This window comes from Centrocercus urophasianus, unplaced genomic scaffold (assembly GCF_019232065.1).
Source record: "Centrocercus urophasianus isolate 14NV4802_14NV808 unplaced genomic scaffold, USGS_Curo_1.0 seq_11, whole genome shotgun sequence".
NCBI classification, from domain to species: Eukaryota; Metazoa; Chordata; class Aves; order Galliformes; family Phasianidae; genus Centrocercus; species Centrocercus urophasianus.
This window is the reverse complement of record NW_024884253.1, coordinates 36457529-36483286: the sequence shown is the minus strand read 5'-3', so window position 1 is coordinate 36483286 and position 25758 is coordinate 36457529. Positions and strand designations below refer to the sequence as shown.

Sequence of the window (25758 nt, the reverse complement as noted above, 5' to 3'; positions counted from 1 at the left end):
AAATCTCCAATGCAGAATACTGGACAAAGATGCACCATTCTTCTTGTAACTGCCTATAGTTGCTAAGCTTTCAATCAGATGAGATAAGAACAATTTTTTAATCAATACTAAAGTTTAAGTTATTGTCCACGTGAGGCAGAGAAGCACCACACTGCAAAATGCACTGTTGTATGTGCATGCCTGAAATCCATGTGGGAACTTCTATAATTTGTCAGATTATAATTCTAAGAATGATTCAGATCTTCTGCTATCTGTCAGGCCTTAACGTTGCTAACCTTAAAGGCATCCAGATCATTGCCAGTTAGACTATATTTGAATGAACAGCATCTAAAGAGTCAAAGGGAAAAAAAAAAGGCCCCCCATGACTAAGCTAAATTTATTCCTGCTTTTGATAATAAAAAGAAAGTCATTCTTTTTTCCAAAATTCACAGGTCATCCTTCAGAAAGAAATAGGTGCACTTAGAAATGCTTTAAAATATAATGCAATATGTAAACTAAAAGGATGATGAAGACATGAAACAAACACAACTAATAATCCTCCTCCTAGCTCGCATTTCTTATTTTAAATAAAGGAAATTATCGGCGTCATGGTTATTTTCTTTCAAAATAGGGTTATAATGTGAGCACAGTGTGGACAACACAGTATCTGTCAGGAAGGGTCACTGTGCCTTGTGTGCAGAACAGCGCATGGAGTTTCAATTCTCAAAATTAATGGTTGTGAAGCAGAACAAGGGTCCTAAAATACTAGTTGTGATAATGACAGAATAAAAGATTTAAGGGTACTACAGAGTCATCTTGGGTTTTAAATCTTTCTTTAAGTAAACAAAATGAAAAGGGGTTATTTACCCTGTGGATGGTGTGATTCTTTAAAGGCTGTCCACGCAGATCCCAGGTGAGCATGTACTCTAATGAACAGGATCAAGTTCTCTGAAGATAGTGACATACCTCCAGGCTGGGCCTGTGAATCCTCACGACTGCTACCATGAGTAGCATAAGTGAAAGAACTCCCCAGCTGTGCTGTTCTTATCACTACTACACCTAGTGTGAGATGGAAGTACATGGGCAGAAGATGATGGCCTCACTGGGAGCACGGTGTGAGGACAGGAGAGCTGAAACATGGACTGACAACTCAGTTTGGGATGAGAGGGGGGATGAACATGTGCAGTCAAGGAAGAAAAGAGCTGCTGCTGCTGCTGCTAAGAGTAGTAATGGATAAAACCAAGGATGGCCCTGTCTAACCTCTCTCAGATTTGCCACCAAGGAGTAAAGATTCTTTCAGAGTAAAGGACAAAAGATCACTTTCGGTATCCCTGCGGAAAAAGTGTATGGAAGAACCACACCTATTGTAGTGTAAGTAGCCATTTTTTGTCTTTTTTATATCAGGGGATTAATAAGTAGCTACATAGAAGCAAAAATACTGAGGAAACCCAGTCTGGCGCACCAAGCTGCCAGGGTGATAGCACCAGTCAGTGACAGCAAGGGCAGCAGATCTGGAGGAAGCCTCAAGGGACAGTGTAGCCACATCCCTTGGTACAGAAGAGCTAAACTGGCAGACAGGCAGCACCTTCACTTCAGTGCAGCAGAACTGAATGAGAAAACTCCTCACCAGGTCTGTGTGTCAACTAGGGCAATCCAAATTGCACAAATGTCATCAGGACTGCTGAAGATGAACAAATCTACCACTGGGTTAAGGCAACCGAAGAAGGAGAACCACTTAGCCTGCTCCCATCTTCTTTGCTCTATCAGCAGTCAGTTCAGTTTCCAGAGGCGTGGATTTAAACCTTTTTCCTTTCAACTCCTCTGATAGGACAATTGCTGAAAAAAGCAGGCAAAAGCATGCTGGAATCTACAGCCTTTAGGCTTCCCCCCGATCATCAAGGACCACCATGCCTACTGCAGGCTTGTACTGACTGCAGGACAAATGGTAGTCAGTCTCTCTGACTTTGTAGAAAAATGTTGCAGTTTTGCAGCAGGAGAAACATCTCAAAATAGCTGCAGAAGGTCTAGCCTCCAACCTGAGTCTTCCAGAGATACCTCCTACTGACAGCGAACTTGCATTATGGGATAATCTCAGCTGCAAAAGTTGACCACTGAAAACGGTCAAGCTTGCAATAAAAATTCATGCTTAACTGGCAAAGATGCTGAAGAATGGATGACTTCAGGGGTGTCTTTCTCAGCATTCAATTAAAATCAGTCTTCTGACAGATGCAGGTGTCTACATCACTATTTGTTCTTGGCAGGTGATCTGATACACACTCATTTGAACAGCATGTCACTTCTTAAAGGAAATAGCACAGCCTGCTCACCTTTGCTGCCAGTGTTTAGAAGGACAAGGGTAGGAAGATGTAGATTCTCCCCAGTTCATTCTTGTGAGATTGATAACCAGAAGTTAGTTAAACCAGGGTGCCTACCTAGGCCAGAAAGGCTCATGTCTGCAGTTCCAGAAGATTATACTTCATTTAATTTTCTGTCTGCTTTATTGTGTAATTTGGAAGAGATTTGAACAGCAAACAACATGTACACACACGTTTCACCCCTAAGCAAAGAAGACACCTGGCACGACTGTCTATAAACACGGCACTGCCAAACGGCAGGATGGACGGATTTCAAAGCCTAGAGCACTGCCTTCGGCCACTGTGCAGGATGGCAGAGAGAGGAAGGGAGCCAACAGGTATGTTATCTTGCACTAGCAGAGAACTGGCTAGGTTTTTTAAGTTGATCTTCTCTCACAAGCCTGAAGAAAGATATGAGAAGACCAAGGAACACACATGGAGGCCCCAGTGGGTGATGAGATGACACTGAGAGGTGGGTGGCCACTTGGCCTTTTACAGTTTTGGATAAGATATACTGTAAATAGATGTTCAAAGATGTAGACACTGGCTCAACTTTAAATAAGCATTTCATGTAAGAGAAGCATGTGTACATACACAAACTAATCACAAAAGAAACAATGATGTTTTGAGTTTTTGTTTTGTTTTTAATACAAGGCTGTATTTGTCTTATCATGAAATTCAGGGCTTTCCCTTATTATCAGGAAGCCAATTTCAGAAGAATCTTTTAGTTTGGATTCACATTCTAGTCTGCCCTGTGCAGGGATAGCTGAACGACCATGGCAGCAAGAGCACACGCAGGCTGCAGGAAGACAAAACAAAATCCAAGCACGCAGCAGGAGGAAAGCTACTGCAGGGGAATGGAATGATGTGGGCAAAACAACGAAACTATCTATCTGGTGATCTTGGGTATAAACATAAGAGTGACTTAAAATAATAATGCACAGGACTTCACCCTTGGGGGAAAACAGTCTTGCAGCTAAAACATAACAAATTAACATAAGCACTGAAACCAACATGAGGCAACCGCCTTAGTCTACCGTCAGTGACAGCACGTTGCTGATGCCTATCACGGAATGGCTTGGGTTGGAAGGGACCTCAAAGATCACTTAGTTCTAACAGCCCTACCATAAGGAATATTGCCAACTGCTAGATCAACCACCAGCTCAGGCTGCACAGCGCCCCATCCCACCTGGCCTTGACTGCTTCCAGGGATGGGGCACCACAGCTTCTCTGGGCAGCTGCGCCAGAACCTCACCACCCTCTCAGTGAAAAATTTCCCTGACATCTAATCTAAATCTCCCCTCCTTGAGTTTAAAACCATTCCCCCCGTCCTATCATTAATACCACATACGCCTAATGCAGGCAGTAATGATTATGCTACAAAGAGCGTGACATAAAAGGCAGGAAAATATAAAAATTGAGATATTTCACCAATTCAGAACTTTAACAAATTCTGTTTGAGATTTTTTTTTTCCCTTGAAACACATTCACAAAGCAGAGAAACTTTCTGAAATTGCATAAAATTGACTACAGAAAAATATCCACATCTTTTCAAATTAGTGAAAAAGTTGGTTAAGCAAGGAGAACAAATGTCCCAGCCTATTTTTTTCCTCTAGTAGTAAGCAAACAGATCTCACCAATAAACATCTGATAGGCATATGCACTTTTAAGAAATACATCCATTATTGTTTTAAACTTAATAAAGCAAACTTTCTAGAGAAAAACTCTGTAAGATGCTTGGAATAATGGCAGTTACAGGAAGATGAGTATTTATCTCAATGTGACTGCTACTTACAACAGTTTTTTCCTTGATTATAAAACTTGTTGCAACTCTAAAAAGCTGTGCCACAGTCAAGAAATGTAAACAACCAGCTTTTTAATTTTAGAAAATAACTCACTCTTATACTATGCAACACTAGAAAGAGTATTACATAAAATCCTGTTGTGTTTGCCTTTTTTTTTTTCCCTTGAGTTTCTGGAAAAGTAAAACACAATTTTACCAGTTTATGAGTTTATTTTATCATGACTTAATAGTCTGTAATTTCAAAACAACAACAACAAAAAACTATCACAGCACTACCCAGCATTTCTCTGTATTTAAATTACTCACGTCCACTTTAAATCTTGAGAGCTCAGTTTTGGTGACTAAATATTCCAAAGGATTCCTGCTCATATAATAAATCAAGGAAAGCAAGAACTGACTAGAGATAACCCATCTGATGCTCATGGCTTTTATATGCTTTAAGAATTTCCATAACACTGCACAGACATTTTTCTAAAAACTCTGGCAAGGCTGTGATGCAAACAATGTTGATGTAATTAGTTTCAGAATGTTTAAAACATGTAAAAGTGCCTCTATATATTTTAGAATTAAAAAAAAAACAAAAACACACACATATACAAAACAGCCCTTGAACCTACCAGGAACAATCTGCAATCATTCTTAAACTGATGAAAGCAAACTTTGAGTAGTAACCAAGCTCCTCTCCATATAGGACCATGCCATTCTAACAATAAACTCCAATGAAAAACAAATCCTGTATATGTACAAGTAAACACAAACACATATCCAAAGCATATCTGTGAGATCCTACACTAATACAATTAACAATTAATTCATATCCATAAGTAGTTATTTTAATTTGTCTCAAGAGTAAAACAAGACACTCAAACCTCTTAACATGAGAGTCAAGTGTGTGAGACAAATTAATGGTACATCTTCTCCAGTATTCTGTCCCTAGAAATAGCCAAAATAGGTAATGAATCTGGGATATCTCCCACCAACACTCCTCTGACTTCCAACTACCTTGATGCCAAGAGCTTCCTGAACATGATTTCTGTTAATTTAGCAACTTTTAGTACGTTGTCCTTCCAAGCAATATTTCAGTTTTTCGGTCTCCCCTTAGAAACCATATCCATTTTTAATATCCACTGCACTGGTGCTAAACAGTGGGAGATATCATCTCACATGTCTCTCCACTACCAATTTTATGGAGATGCTCTTACTTTCAAAGGCTTAGAAGTTGTCTTCTCTTAGCTTGGTATGTTCTTGTTCTAAAAGGTAGTGGCCAGTCCTCTTCCTCTCCTCCTCTTCCACTGCAGATATCTGATTTTGCAAATTTTCAGGATGTTGTCCTCAAGTCACTGCTTTCCCAAACCAAAAACCCAGTTTCCATAAGAATTCTTCATTTGATAGCAACCCCATGCATCTCATCATCCCTGTTACCCTTCTCTGAGCCTCTCCCAGTTCTAATAAATTCTGAGATGAAGGTAGCAAAAGTGAACACAGCACTCAGGATACGATTGAACCATGGATTTCATAGAACCATAGAATCATCAAGGTTGGAAAAAACCCACAAGATCATCCAGTCCAGCCATCCACCCAATACCAATAGTTCTCACTAATTTATATACTTTCATAATGACGTTTTCCCTTTTACTCTCTTTTTCCTAATATCTCCTATCATTGGAGTTGTGCTTTGGTGATCAATGAGTCAATGACTCAGAATCATCCCCACGTCTCAAACCTCTGTGGTAATGCTGAGATCAAACTCTTGTATCTGCTCCTCAGTTATCCTCATTTATCTCTATTGAATTTCATCTCTCATTTTGTTTCAGTCTTCAGAATTTTCAATCTCCTCCTACTGTTCTTCACGGATGCTTCCCTTCTTCACAGCAAACAGGCTAATCCACTTGCTCATCCCTTACTTATATCATTTATGAAAGCAAGGAACAGCACAGACCTCTGTGGAACGTAACTGTGAAACACCTGTAATAGAGAATTTTCTTTTCACTTCTACCCTTTGATCCCACCTTCTAGTCTGTCATTCATCTGTGCAAAGACCTACGGGCATTCCCTCTTGAAAACATCACTCTGACTCTTCCAGGACAATCATGGTCACCGTCAATTCTACGCTTATTACAGCTTCTACCAAAATTAACTGATGGAAATCTCAGGTTTGCCTGCTGCAGGTCTGCCTGGACCACCTCCAAAACCGTGTTCTACATACTTACATTTCAGAACTTTTTTCTAAACCTGCATACTCCAGAATGTGTAATTTCAACATCACAATTAAGCTGCAGAACACAACTAGATAAAAGTTAAAAGCTTTACTCCTTGAGACAGTCATCTACCTTGAAACATAACACATGGTATTTTTAACAGTTTCAGTAATCTGTTACGTAAAAAAGTTACTGGAGCTTGGCCTGCAAGGTGGAATTCACAAGGATATTGGTGAACAGAAGATAAACTCCACTCATGTTTATCATTTATAATCTTGTACAGTTTAGCCAGAGAGGGATAGCCAGCACTGGAACAGCACAGAAAAAAAAAGCAGCTACTACTCACACTACTTTGTACTGTGCCCATCATTTAAGCTGAAAACGTAAAACTCATGGAAGAGTTCAGTAATTTCACCTGAAGGTCTGCTAGGCAGACAGCACAAAGGAGCTGGCCCTGTTGGAGATATTAACAGGGTGCTAGAAGGCAGGGGCAGGTTTTAAATAGCAAAGCTTATTAAAAAAAAATCATGGAAAGAAAACATAGGACTACAATAATCCAATCATTGATTCATCCCTCGGGCTTGGAGAAATCCTCTGTTGTGGCATAATTTTTTGCCTGATGGGAAGGAGAAAAAAGGCAATACCCATCTCACCAACACAAGCTCAAATAAGAGGGACAAACCTGTGGAAGAAAGAGTGTGAAAAATCTTGGTGCCACATAAAGTGGCTGCAATAGCACAAGACCTATGATGATGGTTAGGAAATTTACACTTGGGACAAATAGACAACTCATGACAAACATAAATAAAGTAACTGGGAGGAAAAGTGGTCTTCCCAGTACTTTTGTACTTTTGTCCCATCTTGAGTTCACGTGTTAACTATGCAGCAGTCCAAAGAACACTGAAGCCCTGTCCTGAACAACATTGCCTGGGGCTGAAAACTGTGAGAAGGTTAGCACTGTCAGGTGTTTTTTTTGGTTAGCATTTTTTTTCTGTTGTTGTTTTGTTTTTTAAATATAACCTTAGATGTATTACTTATTAGTGCTATTTCAATTAAAACCTTGATCATGTCTGCCCTGACTCCTCTGCTTCATTTATCCCAGCCCCAAAGAAAGACGAAAACTAACAAAGAGTGCAATTTGCAAGCTGCAAATCCTCCAAGATACCCTACAATTGAGGAACCACTGCTCTATCTGAAAAGAAAATAACTTCATGGATTACTTTAACTTTACATTAAATGAAGTGTCACTTACATTTAGTCAAGATGGCCTTGCTACTACCGCTATAGCTCTGATGTTGGATGATCGTATCACAAAACCTTATGAGATAAAACACAAAAGGCTTAAGGAAGAGTAACTGAAGATGCAAAATGCTTAGGGTAAAAATAACACATTCTGAGAGATACGATGAGTTCTGCTGCTTTATGCCTCAAGCAGTACTCAATTATCATGTATATGTGAGTGATTTAAGACAACACAGAACAAGGGAAAATTTGAAGCAACAAAGCAGATCTCTCTCCAGATTGGTCAGTTGCCTACAGCAACCTGCCATCAGTGAGCCCTTCAGAACCCCCAGCTCAGGCACTGAAGGTAAGTTTGATTTGGTCTCTCCATACTGGCTTTGTCTAAGCAATGACACTAGCATATACACAACCAGCTTACTCTGATTATGCAGAATTCACAGTGCTTGCCTGCTGTTTTGTTAAGAGAGCATCCTTGTTAATGAGACAAGGATGTAGCTCTGCATTTATTCCTGTTTCCCATTCAGTGCACTGAGCAGCACATTCAGTTTGTCATGCTGTGTATTTTGGGGGCACGTGTGAATTGATAAGGATTTTGAGATTTGATGTCAAATTAGTAAATAATTTTTAAAAAAAAAAAAAAAAAAAGCATAATGTAGACCCAGATCACTGAAAGCAATGAGAGGAAATGAAGCCAAGCAGGTTAGTATGATTTTAGAATCAGGTGGTTGGCAGCAGCTACAAATTTCAAGTAACAAAGGCAGAAGTTCCCCAGGTCCATATAAAGTCCACCCTGGAGCTGCAGCAACAGCAAACTAATCCGGGGAGCTCCTATCAGCCTGATGAAATGCCATCAGCACATAGCCACCAAACAGCTTTACCATTAATCATTAGATAATTGGCTCATTACTGGCAGGGCAGCCAAGCCAGTAAGGCTCCCTGCAGCACAAGGAAGTTGTTCCACATCATGTCAATGCACAGCAGGTCACGTACAGGGACAGGGCTCCTCACTGGCACAGAGACAGGTGGTGAGACACATCCCTGTCGCCCTGCTCTGTCTCCACCTCTCAAAACACACAGGCTTAAGACAAGCACATTCCTTCACATTCTGCTAGACATGGCTGATCACAGTAAGCATTCACCACTATCAATACTGAGTGGTCTGTGATGAAAGATCTGTCATGTTTGTTCTCCACAGTTTAAGACAAGTGCAGAGGGTTTTTTTGTTGTTGTTGTTGTTGTTGTTGCTTTTTTTAAGCAACACAGTTTAGACACTGCCTCCCTGATTTCCAAACCTACATTAAGTGATGGGAGAAAAACATATGCAAGATTTTGCCTTGAACAACTGCCAACAGAAAGGTGGAAGGAAGATGGTGACAAAAAGGATGGAATAAAAACAGTCTCATGACTGCATGGTATGCAGCAATATTTCATGCACATTATGGGAAAAAAATCCTGGAGGGCAGATGGAAACATGGAGATGTTCTTTCGTGAGCCCCAGAGAGTGCATTCCTCTAATGTGCTCTCCAACGAGATGCTTGAGCCCCTTTCCTGCTGTGGGAAAGTAGCTGTAGATTAGAGAAAAATTTGCAATCATAACGGTTTTAGTTTAATTTTATTTTTAAAATGTGAAGGGATAACTTTTACATTGGCCATGTATTCAGTTCATGTTTCAAACAGGTACTCAGAAAAGGGATTTATTTACTGATATAGATGATGCTGCTTTTTCAAAGGAAAAAAAAAAAGACCTTAAAAACAAAGTAGGTACTGCAAGGAGTGCTCCTCTAGATGACACACACAAGATCCCAAATACTGTCAGAAAATACTTCTGATTAAATCAGCTAACAAAGTGGTCTTAACATGGAACATCTCTATGTATTGCTGGGTGTTGGAGGTAGAGGTGAAGCACATGACCAGTGTTGTGTTATAACTGTTTATGTTTAGCACCTTTGTATTGCCCGTTTCTTGTCCCCTTCCAGAATTGCACAATCCATTTCAATCTTCTTGGGAGTTCTGCAGGAGACCCTCCTTTCACCACTCTGCCTTTGCAATCTCCTGCTGAGCTGACAATTTCAAGGTTCAGATCCACCTTTCATTTATCTTCTGAAATCTGACGGCTATCTTTTAGCTAATAATTCCCCTCTTCATACGGGCTGCAGCTTTTTATGTGCTAAGAGAAATCAGAAAAAAATAAAAGAAGTTACTACACACCCCACTCATTACAAACTGCTTTAATAATGCTAACTAGCTTCCTCCCTCAATCACATTCAAATTCTTCTCCCCCAACATTTCTTTTCACCACGTTCTGTTCAAAACTGCACGATGCTTTCCAAATTGCTTCCACATACTATATATGCTGCTTTAGGTTTTTCTGGGACATACGTGATGGAGTAAGCTGCTCACTACTGTTTCCAAACTCAAAGTCGTCAGACTCTGTTGGACAGTTATTTGAAAACAAAGGGTTTTGGTTGTATTTAAAACAAAACAAAACAAAAAACAAACAAAAAAACATTGGGCATTACATTTGTAATTGCACACATGTGCAACTAGCTGTCCTTATGCTGAAGGATACTACTCCCTGGGAGATGAAAGGGCTTCATTTCTACAGACACAGGTAAGCTGAGATAACATACTGTAAGGCTGCCTATTGAAAAGCATCATCCAGGAACAATTAGGTGATTATATCCTAGAAGGAAGGGGGTAAGAAAAAAAAGGAAAAAAAAAAAAGGAACTCCTTTACCTTGCAACATTTGTATTAAACCTCCCTCCCACACATTCATTGTGGCTCCTACAAGTTACTGTAAAGCACGCTGCAAAATTAAGACAAATCTGTACTGGTAGTTACATATACACAAGTCCACTACACTAAATAAAGTTTTAGGAAAGCAAAGCAGTTTGAAATTCCTTGAGTGCTTCGCCCTCAGCAGAGATTGAGCACGCTAACAAAGCTCAGCAACAGCACGGCTTTATATTTGAGGCTGCATTCGGATTTATAAACACTCTGAGCATGACTAAGGTCTGGAGCAGGGGGGCAGCATAACCAAAGCTGGGGAAGGCTGCGATTAGCGAGGAGGAAACAAGAGGAGATCAGATCAGCTGAGAGAGGAGGCAGAAAAGTGCAACTCATGTCCGGGACCTGGCACAGCAAAGAAGTGAGCTGCTTTAAACACAGATTTAGGAGGGGGATGCTCTTTCAGTTGATGGAAGAGGCAGGAGAAAGAAAACCACACAGTGTGAAAAATGCATAAGCATCAAGAAGTGTGATCAAGAACTCTTCTATTTGTGATGTCTGGTACCGAAGAGAGAATGCTAATAAATCCCATGTCAACAGTGCAGATTTGTCACAGATGACACTGAGGAGTACTGAGGTGAGGGGTGCAGCCAGGAGGGGGAAACACAGAGTCACATGTAACATCATCCATCCACTGCATCTGTGCCTGCCCCAAACAACCACTTCCCTCCAGTCTCCGAACCCTCTCTCCTTCCACCCAGGCGAGAAGCTGAGATGCCAGGAAGCAGGAAGGAGAGCTGTGCCACAGCTCTAGCTCAGTGGGGAAGTATTTGCTCCTTGCTGTGTGTAGCCATGAACCCTCCCCACAGCATCCCGGCTTCCCTACGCAAGCAGAGAGAGAGCCATGAGCTCCTGAGATCAGCATCAAGAGCAGGGTCACCTCTCCAATCCTTCTAGAGATCTCCAGGCTTCCCAAACAGGGCAGGGAACTATGGGATGGGCTGCAGAGACTTGGGTGGCAAAGAGACCTTCATTATGGGGTGGGTCTCTTACACAGAGGGTAGGAAACAAAGATAACAAGGGGAAGGAGAAGAAGGAGGTACAAGGAGACTGACAATAAAGTTTCCAAGTAGTACTTCAGCAAACCAGGGCTGGTAATTAGGCAAGGTGAGCTGAGTGAGGGCTGCATGGAATTTACTGTGTTTGACATAAAATAATTTGAGATGGGAAAGGAGTACCAATAGTAAAGCTGTTATTCTTCAGGTGAGAGGATAAGAGAAGCAAAGACACGTAGGAATCACAGCTGGAGCACAGAAGGTTGGAGGGGGCCAGTGAGCGAGAGCACGTATGTGTGGGTGAGGAACCCACGGCTAATAAATAAAGACATGCCTGACCTGCGTTTGAGAACTGCCGAGTGGAACTGCAAATGGAAGGCCGCTACCTGAGCCCGAGCTCTCCACTCCAGAAAAAGTAGTTCAAACCCTACTGTGAAATTATTGTGCAATTGGGCATGCAGTACTTACTGGATCGGCTTCCTCCTCCAGTCTCTGCGGGATCCTGTGGTTGTTTCTTGGGTATTGCTCGCATCTGATGAGTCAGTGCTTCCAGCAAGCCCAGGCCAGGCTGGACAGTATGGCATAGGTGAGGCTACTGACCTGTACTGCTGGGCTTTTACCTGGCTGCCTCAAGCCTCTGCTGTGGCACTGTGCACCATCCGGGAAAAAAAATAAATACGTCACTCCTGGATTTGGTGGCAATGTCACGGGCAGAACCCCAGCCCAAAGAACTTGTGAGGGCACTGAGCAAGAATCTCGTTATGTTTCCTTGTCAATTGACAGATCCATTACGGCCTTTTTTATTGATTCATCCCTGAGGACACCTCCAGGTGTGCCCTTTGGCTTTCATTTCTGTGGGCACTGGCCTGTATCTGTACGTCCCGCAATGATTGTCATCTGAGTAGCGTCAGGCATGAACAAATGAGAGGCCACACAATTCCAGAGACAATGTAGACCCTTCGTAACTAATAAATCACCACAACCAACCTCTTCACAATCTTTATCGTAAGTGCCAACACATATAAAGCATTTACCACTAATCAGGATGGTCCTGGAGTAAAGAAGGACATGGGTAGAGAGCCAGGTGGGAAGAAATACGGTACAGAGAACAAACTAGCATATTATAAGGCAGTAGCTCAAAGACACCTTAGAGAGGAATCTAACTGACTGCAATGTGCATTTCCTGCACTTACTGCAGCAAGCAGCCTTTTTCTGACACAACCTGCAGAATTCAGTTCAGCACGGACACTCGATGCCATGAGAAGAACTAACATGTTCAAAGCAGCAGCCTACTGTAGACAAAACCATAGTAAATAGGGTGTCTAGACTGTTGATCACAAAAGCTTTCTCACTACCTCTGTTATAAGGTTTACAAAAGGGACAATTCTACCCATTATTTGCTTGAGTGAATCCTATGTTTCTGTACTTAGAAAAGCCTAACAGAAGTAAAAGAAACGCAGTAATTTTTTTCATGCAACTTTCTGCCTGTTAGGGTAAATTTCAACATACAGAAGGTAAAAGCAGACCATTCCTCATCCTCTAAGAGCCTGCTCTAACAGACAGCAGAAATGTGTTTGGGCGGCTGTTTTTAAGCATTTCTTCCCAAAGCACTGAGATGCCCAAAGAACGAGTAAGGTAGATGAACATTTCAAATCAGGTAAATCCTAGTAGCGTCTCTCTCATACTTCTCTGTAACTTCAAGCAAAAGGGGCCCATATGTGCTGCCTATCTGCTAGTGCATTTTTATTAGCTTCCAACCCTTGCTTAAATAAAGAAACAAAACTGCTTAAATAAATCCACACCACCTCTCTGTCAAGGATCCCTTCCCCATGCAACCTGACCTGACAATCCCACTGGGCTCCTGCAGATTCTCCAGCACAGTGCTACCATCATTCTGCAGAGATTTCACCTCTCTAACAGAAAAACCTAGGAACCTCTCCAGCTCCGAGCTGCCTTTAGGTCAGCCTGCTCTATGAAACAACTGTTTGACTCTTCTCTTAGATATCCAGGCTACTCTTTATTTACAAAGGCCTGGATGTTGAGATCACACCACCACAAACAAAGACCATATTTATTTACAGATACTACTAGTGATTTACAAGAAAATGTAATAAGCAGTTCACATATGAATATGAATTTGAAAACATCTGAGCACTTCAGCTCAGATATTTCAGCGCTTCAGCTGCTGATATTTCAGCAATCTTTATTAACTTCAGTGTTGCATCAAATGCTGTAAGAGAATGACAGATTACTAATGCCAAGTTAGTCATTTTCAGTAACAGTTCTCATGGAATTTTTCCCTTCTAAATAATCAAAACAACTGGTCATTGGACCTTATAAGGAAAAGCGCCATACCAAACAATTTCATAAAATACAACTGCTTTAACCTCACAGTTCCCTCCAGCATGTCTGCAGCACCTGAATTTCAGGACTACACTTAAAAAAATAAAACAAAAGCAACAACAAATAAACAAACCAAACAAATAAACAGCAACAAACCAACAACACGAGTGAATACTATTAAAATAATTAACAGTAGACTAACTTGATGACGCAGTTTCAGCTGTTCTCACAACAGTGAGAGATAATAACACCACAGCGTAGCAAATTTCAAACTAATAAGCACAAATACTTTGTTTTTAACAGCAATTAGCCTGTGAGATGCAGTGCCAGTAGGTGGCATACAGTTATGCAGACAACACTCATCTCTAATGCGATCATCAGAATGGTATCGTGATTTAAAGAGGGCTTCAGAAAAAATAATAGCAGCCCTCTTCTTCCAGAACAGAATCCAAAACAGCAGAGAGTTAAAAGAGGATTTTATCCTGTCTGTCTTACGGTTATTCCACCCCTTGAAGCATCTGATAGAAGTTAATACCAAGATAAATTACGGGACTAGACAGAACAGCAGTCAGGACTCCTGTTGCGTAAGATCTAGAGAGGATAACACCTTTGTGAACTCCTTGCAGCCTCCCACTGCTCCAGAACGTCTCTTGAAACATGCAGTTCAGCTTGCCTCAAGTATAGCAAAGTATATGCTCTAAGACCTCAGGCACTGGGACACCTGCCAAGTCACAACAAATATGTACACACAATCTAATCTACTTAAATTTTGAGTGGAAACTCTGTGCCCTTTAGACATATCCCTCAAGGCTACGAATAGCTTACTTGTTGGACAGGATGAAGTTTCCCTATGTAAGTAATAACCAAGCCCGTCTGGCATACAACCACATCTCCCAGCTCTTTCCAAAACCAAAGACTGTGAAGGGAGGAGGGATAGGGACGAAGGTGAGAAGATCAGGAGATAGGCGCAAAATAGAGTAAGGAAGGGAAAGCAAATTATAGGTGGATAAGGAACAATTATAAGGAAACAATCTCTTCCGTACTCTTTATTTGGCAGATGACAAGTTGGTTAAAAAAATGAAACAAAACAGTGAACAACGTGAAGAGGAAAGGGGGGCCTAAAAAGCAAAGTGAAGTGAGGCAGAGGCAAGGAAGCAAAGCTAAAATGCAAGGCAATGCTCACTGTCCGACAGATCTGAACACAGAGAGGGTTATTCACAGTCTTGGTATGACCATCTTTTCTCAGAAAAAAGGTGTCCAGAAAGCAAGCCAACGAAATCTTAAGGTGCCCGTGCTGGCTTCTGCAGCTCAAAATAAAATTAACAAAAGAATAATCCAAACAGTATAGCATACAGATGGATGCAAATGAGCAGAGGCATTTAATGACAGCACAACACAGAAGTTAAATAACTTGTTGCTTTCTGAAATGAGCTACTACTTCTGTTTTTCTTTAAAAGCAGGTGACCATTGGGTTTGAAATTTCATACAGCACTTGTTTCTATGACCTATGAACCTTCTGCTAAGAAAAGCTAAACAGCTAGATACATTTTAGTAAGGGATCTTTGCATTTGGATGCTTAAAGAAAATTTTCAGTGGAAGCCTCATTTCCTACCACAGTCCAATCTCTTATAATATAGTACCTATTAATCCTCTAAAAAGCTCTGTCTAATTGCACACAATAGTAGGGAGACTTATCTGAAGTACAGCCGGTGTAATTTACACTACTTGCTTTAGTAGGATTTACTCTACTCTTAACAGATAACATTACAACTACAAATTTCACAGTGCTCTGCACACACAAATCTGAATACCAGAGGACTTGTGCCACCACTGTTTGTACCCACACAAACCTGCAGTCCTTCAGGAAAAAGGAAAGCCGTGCTTGCAAGCATGGAGTGTGACTCCTGACAGCGAGTGCTGGGTAATCCAGTCTGACAGCACGGCACCCGCCCAAGCTTTCCGTCATCAGCAACACATGAGAAAGTAACACACAGAGACTTGGCTGTAGAAATTAAATTTCTTTCCCGTCTCCTATCAGATCATAGAAATCTGCAGAAGTTAATGAAAGGTATGCATCCCTTTCTCCTGCAGAGAGAGCTGGAAGCTCATCTTACTAAACCACGCGTGCTACGTATTATCGACCACACACGAGAAGCTTATTTCTGACCCCTGGTGATGAAAATCTTCCTCTTTCATCCCAAACACATGGCTCTCCTTGCCTGGCCAGGCTGCTGGGTGCTGGGGGACAACATCTGCTGGCAGGATGAACACAAAGTGGCCAGAAAGGGCTACGGGAAGGAGCAGCTAAGGAACAGCTCACTGCTGACAGAAACAGGCAGAAGGGTTTGATGACTCAAGCGCATCCCTTTTTGAAATGCTTTCCTTAGCAAAGCAAGGAAGTGCTTTCAGGAGTCTGCATCCCGAACGGGAGCTTGGAACACCAGAGGTTTGTATTTCAGTCTCCTCATTACATCAGCTGTCACAAAAACTTTGGGGTTTAGTAGCAAGAGGCTGAACTCACAAAGATGAGAGCTGCTACTTCCCTTGAATTGCAAGGCCATAGGAGCCAGCACTGTGAGACCTCATTTTTCCTTTTTTTCAATTGAAAACAAGACACTAAAGAATCACTCAGAGAAAATTGCTGGCAGTTAACCTCAAGTCCTGATTCCTCACCAGATTTGATATCTGGCTTGGCAAACAGCCTCAGCAGTTACCTTCCCCTCTCTGGACTCAGTCTCCAAAGCCAAGCAGCAGAATTAGGTGACTGCACAGCGGCAAGCACCTTGGTCCCTGGGGCAGCTGTGGGCAGAGGACATGTTCCCCAGTGCATGCTGCAGGTCAGCCATGGGCTTGCGGCCACAGGCCATCAACACCAAGCTCAGCGGAGCCCCAGCAGTCCTAAGGCAGGGCTAACAGCTCCTGTGCTGCTTCCAAAGCAATAGCCAGGGGACTGAGACAGACAAATGTCTGTACAGCTTTCCCGCTGAGTGGAACGGGCTGACAGACCTCTGCAATTTTGAACAGGCCTGCACACCAAAACAGATCAATGGTACTCCCTCCTACCTCTCTTCCCTTCTCAAACTGGTGCTCGTCTGACCACACAGAGTACTGGGACAGAGAGTTAAGGCAGTCCAATGAATTGCAGAAAAAAGCAGTTCGTTTCCATGCAGCCCCCCTTTGGAGGGGGCTTACTGACAGTATGGGGGAAGAGGTGAGAACAGCCTCTCAGGTAAAGGATTCCATCTCTGACTAGGATTCCTGCAGCTCTTGCTGAGGATCACCACGAAACCGCACCTACAGGTTCTGTGTGGCAGCTTGACATCAAGAACAGCAGAAGTTTTACTACCTACTAAATGAGCAGTTTTGGCAGCATCCTGACCCTGCAGGCGTGAGGGCCCCTACCCCTGGGCAGCAGATGGAGCACAGAGGATTGATGGGGCACCACGACCCAGCAAGGTGCCCGGCCTCAGCAGGGATGACAAGTGGCACTAGTGGCTGAATCCCTGCCACTGCAGGCATCTTCCCTGAATGAACTTTGCCGGAACTAAGCTTGCCGAATATCCACAGCCATTACTAACACCAAGGAGAAGCAACAGCAACTGTTTCAACTTGCCACTTCCACTACAGGGAAAACAAGAGAGAATCTTACAGTCCTCTGCTTCAGGGGTTATGCCAACTTCAGAGATGGGCACAGGGGCTTCTGAAAGATGAATTAAGTGAAATCTAGCATACCAACACAGCACTGCCTCCCACATTTCAGGACTATCATCTGATTTAACTGGAAGCAACACTGCCACGTGATAAGATGAGAGAGTCTCAGAACAGCATTAAATCCGAAAAGTTTCTGTCTCATTTCAGCATTGAGGAAAGGTGGAAAAAAGTTATCTGGCCACACTGTATCTGATGATAGCGCAGCTTCTTTCTTGGATCACAGTTTGGAAGAAAGAATGAAAACATGAAGGTAAAGAGAAAAAAAAAAAAAAAACACCAATAAAATATAACATGATTTTTAAAAGCTGAAACCATGTCAAACATCCAACTTTCCTTCAACATGACAAAATATTCTTTATAGAAAGGAAGCACAACAGCTCAAGTCCAACTCAGTCAGATATCTGATGTACCACCACCTGAGAAGCAGTTTGCTGAACTGAGAGGAGAGGGGCCAGTTCCAGAATTGCAAAGCAGGAAAAGCAGAAGATCAAGAGGAGATGAAAACAGTTTTCTTTCTGAAAGGTGGAAGGATGTTATTCATGGAGTTCTGCCAAGACTGCTTGTCTGTCTTTCCTGATCCAACATTTTCCTTTATATTTCTTGTTGCAACTTTACACGAGCACTACCAAAATTTGTGTAAAATACAAACCTAAGAGGTACTAGAAGTATTGTGCAGTCTGAAACAACCCACAAGAAAAGCTGTGCCAAATCTTAAGGACAGCTGCGACAGAAATGGGATGAAAAGTAACAGCAAAGGACAGAGTATCGCACTTAGAGGCTAATGATTCATTACTTGGAAGTAGCAGAGATGCAAAACATCTGTGTATGACCATCATATAAGCAGCTACTAAAAGTCACTAAAGAGAGCTGTTGGAGAAGAAAAAACCTACTATTATGCATAAAAGCATCTCTACTTCCAGGGAAGAAAGAGACAGACAGATACCATGGCAGTAGACAATCAAATTCTTGCTAGAAACACTGTATAAATTTGGTAATACATATTCACAAAAAAATCTGTTTGGGGTAGTACAACAAAACATCTGACCAAAACAAAATCACAAAACATCTTAATAATTAAACCAAGGACAATGACCACTTACACGTCAAAAGATGATGTAACTAGTGGATCTACACAAGGTCACAGCCAGCCAGCTATGGCTCCTAGGACAGTTTCCCTTGAGCTCTCAGCACAGCACAATTGTGGTCTCAGCATTCAGACTCAGAGCCCACCCAGCATCAGCCAATAACAGCCTACGAGGAAGGGCAAGTGCAGAGTAATTGGGGAAAGTACTACTGTTTGGGATTTGGGGACATCCTGATTTGGATGGATCTGATAGCCCTCAAAGCACTCGTTCACTCTGTTAGGAGTTCCCTTTCGTGCCCATGGGAACTTTTTTACTCTCGATGTCTCGTGACAAGGATTTCTACAGCTTCATTCCATGTTTTATTAACAATTGCTTTCTTTTAGCTAGTTCTCAACCAACCTCCCATTATTTCTCTTAATTCTCAATAACTTTGCTCATCCTTTATCAACGCTGGGGATGCCCCACCTCTGGAGGCGTTCAAGGCCAGGTCAGATGGGGCTCTGGGCAGCCGGATCTGCTGGGAGGCCACCCTGCCCATGGCAGGGGGTTGGAACCTGAGGGGCTTTAAGGTCCCTTTCAACCTAAGGCATTCCAGGCTTCTGTGTCACTCATTACACCTTTATGATTCCCTGCCTCTGATATGGAACCTGTGCTGCATTCTCCCTGTTGTAGTCTCTTATCAGGCTGAAGAATCTAAGGCCCTAGAACTTAGGCCTTCTTTGTGTGGAAGCTGTTTCACTACTTTGTTCGTATTTATCACCTTCTGCATTTTCTCCCTTTCACACATACCTCTCGTTTGGTATTCAAGACAAATACACCACAGGCTGCTACCTGTTTTATTCCACTCTTAATAATTCCCAGCATTCGCTCAAATACTTCTGAAGAGGAAGCTTAAGGCCTAAATCTAGCAAACTAGCAGAAGCTTAAACTAACAATGAGTGCCTGGGAGGACAAGGAAACCAAGCTCCAGAAAGCAAGTGGAATCAGTAAACATATGTAAGAGATGCAATTGAAATGGCACACAGGCATATGAGCACTGAAGTGGCTAGAGAATGACAGGGGAATCTGAACAGGCTGGTAGTAGTGTCTTTTCCAAGGAAAGAGCTGGAGACATGAAGAGAAATCACCAGGACACGGGCTCAAGAAGGAAGCACACATGTTCTTCATATTTTTGCTGTGGAACTTCTTGCTGTAGAGTGTTTAGACACTTAAGGTGCTGAAGAGGTCACAGGAAAATGTTCATGGAAAAGTCTAGTAAATATAAAAACGCTAAGTCTGGCTCAGGAAGCCTGTGACCAGTGAATTGCTGGCAACTAGAATACATGGGAAAAGCTATCACGACATGTCTCCTGCCAAGCCTGTCCCTACACATTTGGCTTTACAACTGTCAGATGCAGGGCCTTGATATGCAAATGAGTATAATCATCTTCACTAAACAACTTCTGATAGCCATTTTATCACGTTGTATTTTTCATCTTGGGCCTTCATTGGGCTGGTAAGATGTGAGATATGGTCATCTATCAAGTCCTTATCTGAAGCAAGACAATTCTGTTAATTCACACAAGAACTGACTGCTATCAGTAGGTACAAATGCTGACTCAAATCCAACATGTTTCACTATTGCAGAATTCATAGTATCACATTTCACCATGCTGCCAAACACATGCCATTATAAGACAGACTTCTCTATATAACATAGCAGATGACTTTGCCAAACTACCATTGTTTGGGCTGAAATTTTACAAGTTAGTGTCTGCTTCAGTATTTTTTTTTTTTCATTCAAAACCGTAGAACCATTAAAAAAAAAGTAAGGAAAATAAGTTTTTCCTTCATCAGAAAGTTCTGGCAGACTTCTCCCACTTACCCTTTTCCTACAGTTTTGAACCCGTGTCCTTTGGGATAGAGACGTGAAATTAGACAGAAATAGTGGTCTAGCTGTCATTCCTGTGAACTCTACCCAAATTTGGCCAGTTTCTTCATTACTTTTTCCACAACCCCTTTAGTCATTCAGAAACCAATCCTTTTGAGTCAGATAATTGAACACTGTCCTACAGAGCTCAGAATCTACTAGAGATCTCTGTCACTTAAACTGAACACTATACAAGGAATCATTAATTTTCCAGGTCCTTGCCATGTGTGTCCAAGAGCTGATTTGCAAAAATACCTAATGTCTGCACTTGCAGGGGAAGGCAATGAAAGACATGTTCTCAAGAGATGATTAAGACAATAGTTTTGAATAAAACTAGGCTTAGTCATCTCAAAACAGGCTATTTGAAAAATGCCACAAAACTTGATCCTTATTAAACAACCCTTAGAAAAGTGACAGGAGCCATTTATTGTATTTTCACTCTGGATTTTACGCTGGGCACGCATTGCAAGCTGACTTGTTTTGACATTCAACTGCCCACCGTACAAGTCTACAAGTCTAGTCCACACGCATGGTCTAAGCTGGGCATCACAGGAGCCAGATTCGCAAGGGTGCAGACTGAGGCTGCAGGCAGGATTTCTGAAAGCATCCAGAGTCTGAGGCAAAACATCAAATGTGCTAGTGAGCATACCAGAACACTGTATAAATATGTTCCATTGTCAAGATCCATGTATAAGTTTCCAGCCAGCCAACTGGCTTGTGAACTCCCATCTGTGCGATCCATACAGCTCCGAGAACTAGCATCCCACTGGTATGTGACTTCAGATATAGGGCCTGAAACGGAGCGGAGCCCAGGAGTGCACATGGCAGTATATCTTCACTTTGTGCAAATGGGGGACTGCCAATTGTACTATTTGATTTGAAGATCCTAGTGTCAGCCACCATTGCTAAATTGACAGACAAATTTAAACAGTATACATATACACACAACTGTGAGTGCTTTAACTGTTTCTTTCCCTTCCACTCTTCTCTGAGCCTGACAGGGAAGGGACAGATTCCTGCTGTGTTTTTCTTTTCAGCCTCTAGTACACTGAATCCTAAAAATGGATGCTATATATATTTTTTAAACACATGAACAAAGCAACAGAACTCCTAAAGCCTCCTTTAGTTCTATTTATTCTCACACGGTCATCAGCACTTAGAAACAAACATTCTTCCTGTATGCAGTTCTCCTGTGAGAGACCACAGTATCTATAGTTACTGGAGAAGAGTGTTTCAGCTATCTGAGCTCCTCTTCTTTCCACGTTTTACTTTTGAGCTTGCCCCAGAAGGCTGCCTTATTCAGAGGATATCAGAGCCATGATTTTACCCTTTTTGAAGTCAGTGACAGAGATTCTCTTCATCACTAGAAAGTCCATCACCGAGATCACACCCGAAACCAAAGAGCTGGAGTAACTTTTGATCAATTTAAATCTCCCAGCCAACCTGCCAGGCCTGCGCTGGTACATCGAAAGGTGTGAAACTCCAGCCCTAAGAAATGCTGAGCACAGGCTGAGAGAAAAAAAAAAAAGAAAAAAAGAAAAAAAAAACGTTACCAACTTCCCCCAGATCATTTTTTTCCTCTTTAGTTGTAGGTCTTCCTGTCAAAGGAAAGCACACTGGGTAGGTGGCACACACGACCGCAGTAACACTGCAAAATTCTCACCACAGGACAGAAATAGCATCAGGAACAGCACCTCCACTTCCTTCAGAGCATCCACGATTTACTCACAGCCCTGAGAAGCCAACCCCACGATGATTCTGCTCTTAAGCACAGAGTGGCAGGAAGGAATGAGGGGAGAAGGACAGTACCAACAAGATGCTTTCCTACTCTCACATTCCTAGAACTATGCCTTTTTACAGAAGGTGATCTAACATAGGTATGAGACACTTCTGACTGATTTTGCTGGGCTGTACCTTGGCCATTTAAAAATAAAAATTATGAAAAACATATTGTATTTCTAGCTAGAAGTAGCTTAAGAGAATTCCTCCTTCTGAGAGGAGACTTCTGTTTCAGTGGGGCAGCAAAAATTTGTCTCATGCAAATTTTGTGCACCTATCTGTAAGAAGCAAACAACCCAGGTCTCGTTCAGGCAAATATCCTCTCAGGACAGCTGTTTATACGATTCTTCCAATGATGCAAAAGGTGTTCTGAGCAAACACAGCATGCTGCAGGGTAGGGAAGCAGCCCTGTGCAATCTGCATGCTGCAGCAGTTTTTTGGCATGAGAGGTCAGAGCTCGGGACTCGTGCTGTAGGCAGCACAGGACAGCAGAGCTCAGAACCTGAAACTCTGCTGGAAGATGGGTGTTTCTGGTGGCTCACATCAAGAAAAGCACAAATCCATAAATGCATACAAGTAGCTACTGCTTTTCAGAGGACTGATGCATTCTGCAGGTATATCCTCAGCCACAGTCTGCTTGCATGGTATCTGCAAGCTCCTTACCGACAGACAGGTACCCCTCCGTTTGCTCATGCTCCAGTGTCACAGAGCACCATCCAACTAAGCAATAAAGAAACAAGAACACACACTTTTCTTTTGCAACTGATGAGTAATGTGTGACCAAAAAATGACGACAGCATTTTGGTAGAGGAAAACAGTACATGGAAAAAAATAGTAACCAAAGATTCAGAGGAGGATGAATCAAAACCAACTAAACAAACAAACAAACAAACAAACAAGAATGCCTATAAATTGAAGATTTCAAAACACTGAACAGTAAGAGACTTCATTACAAAGAAAAATCTACACATGCAAAGACAAAAAGACCAGATCAACAAGTTGTTGTACACTGTTATTAAAAGGATGGTTCACCTTGGGAAGGTAGCTGTCTGATGCACTGACAACTTCAGGCAATTTTATATGATGTTCAACATTTTTATTAGAGATATAAATCAAAACTGTTGCTGAGGAACAGTCACACAAACTTGCAATCAACATGAAAGAGAGTAACAAATAGGAAACCAGTTGTTTCTAAGTAGGAAAAAAGAAAAACCAGAAAATCCAAAGCAGACCAAAAAACCACTCAGTTGGTAGTTTTTAGAGGCAGCAGGATGCAGTAATGATGGCTAGGAACACACGTCTGGTACTCTTTTACTATAATGAATTGATCAAGGGCTTGACCTCTTGTCCACCTGGTCTTTTCAAACACAAAAATTCCTCTTTGGTAAATAAATTCTCAGCTGTAAGACATAATAATGGCCTGAATGATGATGCTAAAAATGGTGCTAGGGAGCTTCACATTCACGTCTTCTTGATTTCTGTATCAATTTACTTGAGTGCAGCCATCAAGTGCACGTCCTTCGGTCCTCAAGACTGAAAGGAGCTCTTGGGAGGTTTAGTCCTACAGTGGTATTTGACAGGGCAACAATTTTGAGTTTACACCCATAAATAATATATTAAAGACCTATTTGTAACTGTAAATATGTATCTATAAAAGACAAAGCATTCAGAAATGTTTTGTAACTTTCTTGTAAAAAGCAAGCATCTGAGCTTAAAAAAAAAAAAAAAGAATTCGATTAGGGAAGCTTGAAAAAAAAATAAATAAAAAGAACACGTATTCCACTAATCCATATTGGCATGCCAGGAAAACTTAAAGACAATTTGGAACAAACTTCACAAATTCTTACAATTAGGAAATACATGAGGAATAACATCATGAATAAGTCTTCAAATTAGCTAGTGACCAAGAAGTACACGCTTTGCCAATTTCAGTTCAAATCAAAATACTTCAAGATACAAGCATATTTTTAGCACTTTTACAAATAAAGGATTTCTTTGGAATAAGATTCTTCACTCACTAACATTTTCATTTTTTCCTGCAGTGTCAGGAACAGCCATTCCAAGATGACTTTTACATATCTGCAAACTTAAAGGGACAATAGATATGTAATGACGTACGAAGTTGACGTGTTAGGGGGAAAAAAAAAAAAAAAGTCTTTTAAACAGAAACCTCGAGACATTTTTCTTCTCTAAAGACCATCTGAAACGACCACTGAGGTAACCTTATGACACATTTATTTACTATTCCTTATGCCCGTTATTCAGTCGTTGGCAGTAACACAACTTCATTTAGCAATAGCTTGGACCCCCCCTAAGGGAATGTGTACATAGTAGCTCTCTAATCTTGCTGCCCAGCTGCTAAGACAGTCACATGAGTCACTTGCTGCCTTTAGAGCAACACACACCACTTGCTGAATTTAGAGACATTCTCTGTTTCTGGCCGTATGCATGAACAGAGTAATACCTACCCTAATCACACACAGGACTATCTAGGTGGTGGTGGGTTTTTGTTTGTTTGTTTTCATTTAAACTGGTGACCCAAAGAATGTTTTTCACTAGTACGGTTAACAACCCAGATCCACAAAGTGATTTATGTCCTGCTTTGCTGCCATTCGATTTAGGCTAACTCCAGGAATCAGCTCAAAGGCAGGTAACTGCACCTAACCGTTCTGTGAGAGCACAGCCTTAGAGGAGTGAGAGCTATCTGCCAGGACGACTAAGTATACAGCTTTGGAACAAAACAATTCACGACGATTCCTTCCTTATCAGGTTTTCAAACTGTGGCTGTTTGGAACGTCATCTTTTCAACAGTTTACTCAAAAACACTTTACATAAAGACTGGCATAGTTACTTCCGTGCAGCACCACAAAAGTCCTTGTTGAAAGCATTGCAATCATCAACAAACTATACACACTCTATAGGAAGTATTTTCACACACGAACAGTAGACAGACTTACAGCAATGCAGTTTCTTAGTTCCTTGGGCTGTCACTGCACACTTGGTGTAGGCCCTACGATGCCTCACTTACCCTACAAAAATTCATTCTACCTTCTTTCCCATATTCTCCCTGTCTCACCTTATTTGTCCTCTCTCTCATGCATCTCCTTGTCTCACTGCTTTTTGCAATGGCTGTACAACACAGAGCACTGTCCTATGGCTACTTGTGTAACAACAACAAAAACAACAACCACAGAGCCATACTTTAAGTTACAGAGCTAATCCCATCAGAAATGAGGAATCTTTTACATTACATAACATTACATACTTCTCCAGCTTAAAAATATACTGGCCCAAACTGCAGAAGGCTTTTTTCAGCCCTACCTAACTCTATTAGTTTTAAGTACAGCCAAGCTTGTCAGAAAATGTTCTTTACAGATTACTTGCCTATAGGAAATCATAGCAACATCCCAGCTCACCAGTCAGACAGCAACACATTTTCAACCACCCTGATCAGATAACATCAAATAGAGTTCTATAATCAGCCAGAACAGATACATTTGGTAAGTTATTACTACTTGATATCTTATGTTGTACCAATCTGACTTAGCATTTGTAAAGCAAAATGAAATTG

General features: G+C 41.6%; 1 protein-coding gene across 9 annotated transcripts in view; it reads right to left on the bottom strand.

Annotated features, from left to right (window-relative positions):
* PLAG1 (PLAG1 zinc finger) overlaps nucleotides 1-25758 on the bottom strand; it is a 55868-nt gene that overhangs the window by 17373 nt on the left and 12737 nt on the right. For 5 of the 9 annotated variants that reach the window (XR_006171369.1, XR_006171374.1, XR_006171368.1 and 2 more), the window contains exon 2: nucleotides 9522-12008. The exons of 1 other annotated variant lie outside the window; for it this stretch is intronic. The gene's annotated coding sequence lies outside the window, so the exon portion shown is untranslated. Of the gene's footprint in view, nucleotides 1-7587; nucleotides 7653-9521; nucleotides 14927-25758 lie in introns of those variants that run through there. 3 more of the 9 variants (XM_042834369.1, XM_042834351.1, XM_042834359.1) reach the window with 3 other exon arrangements.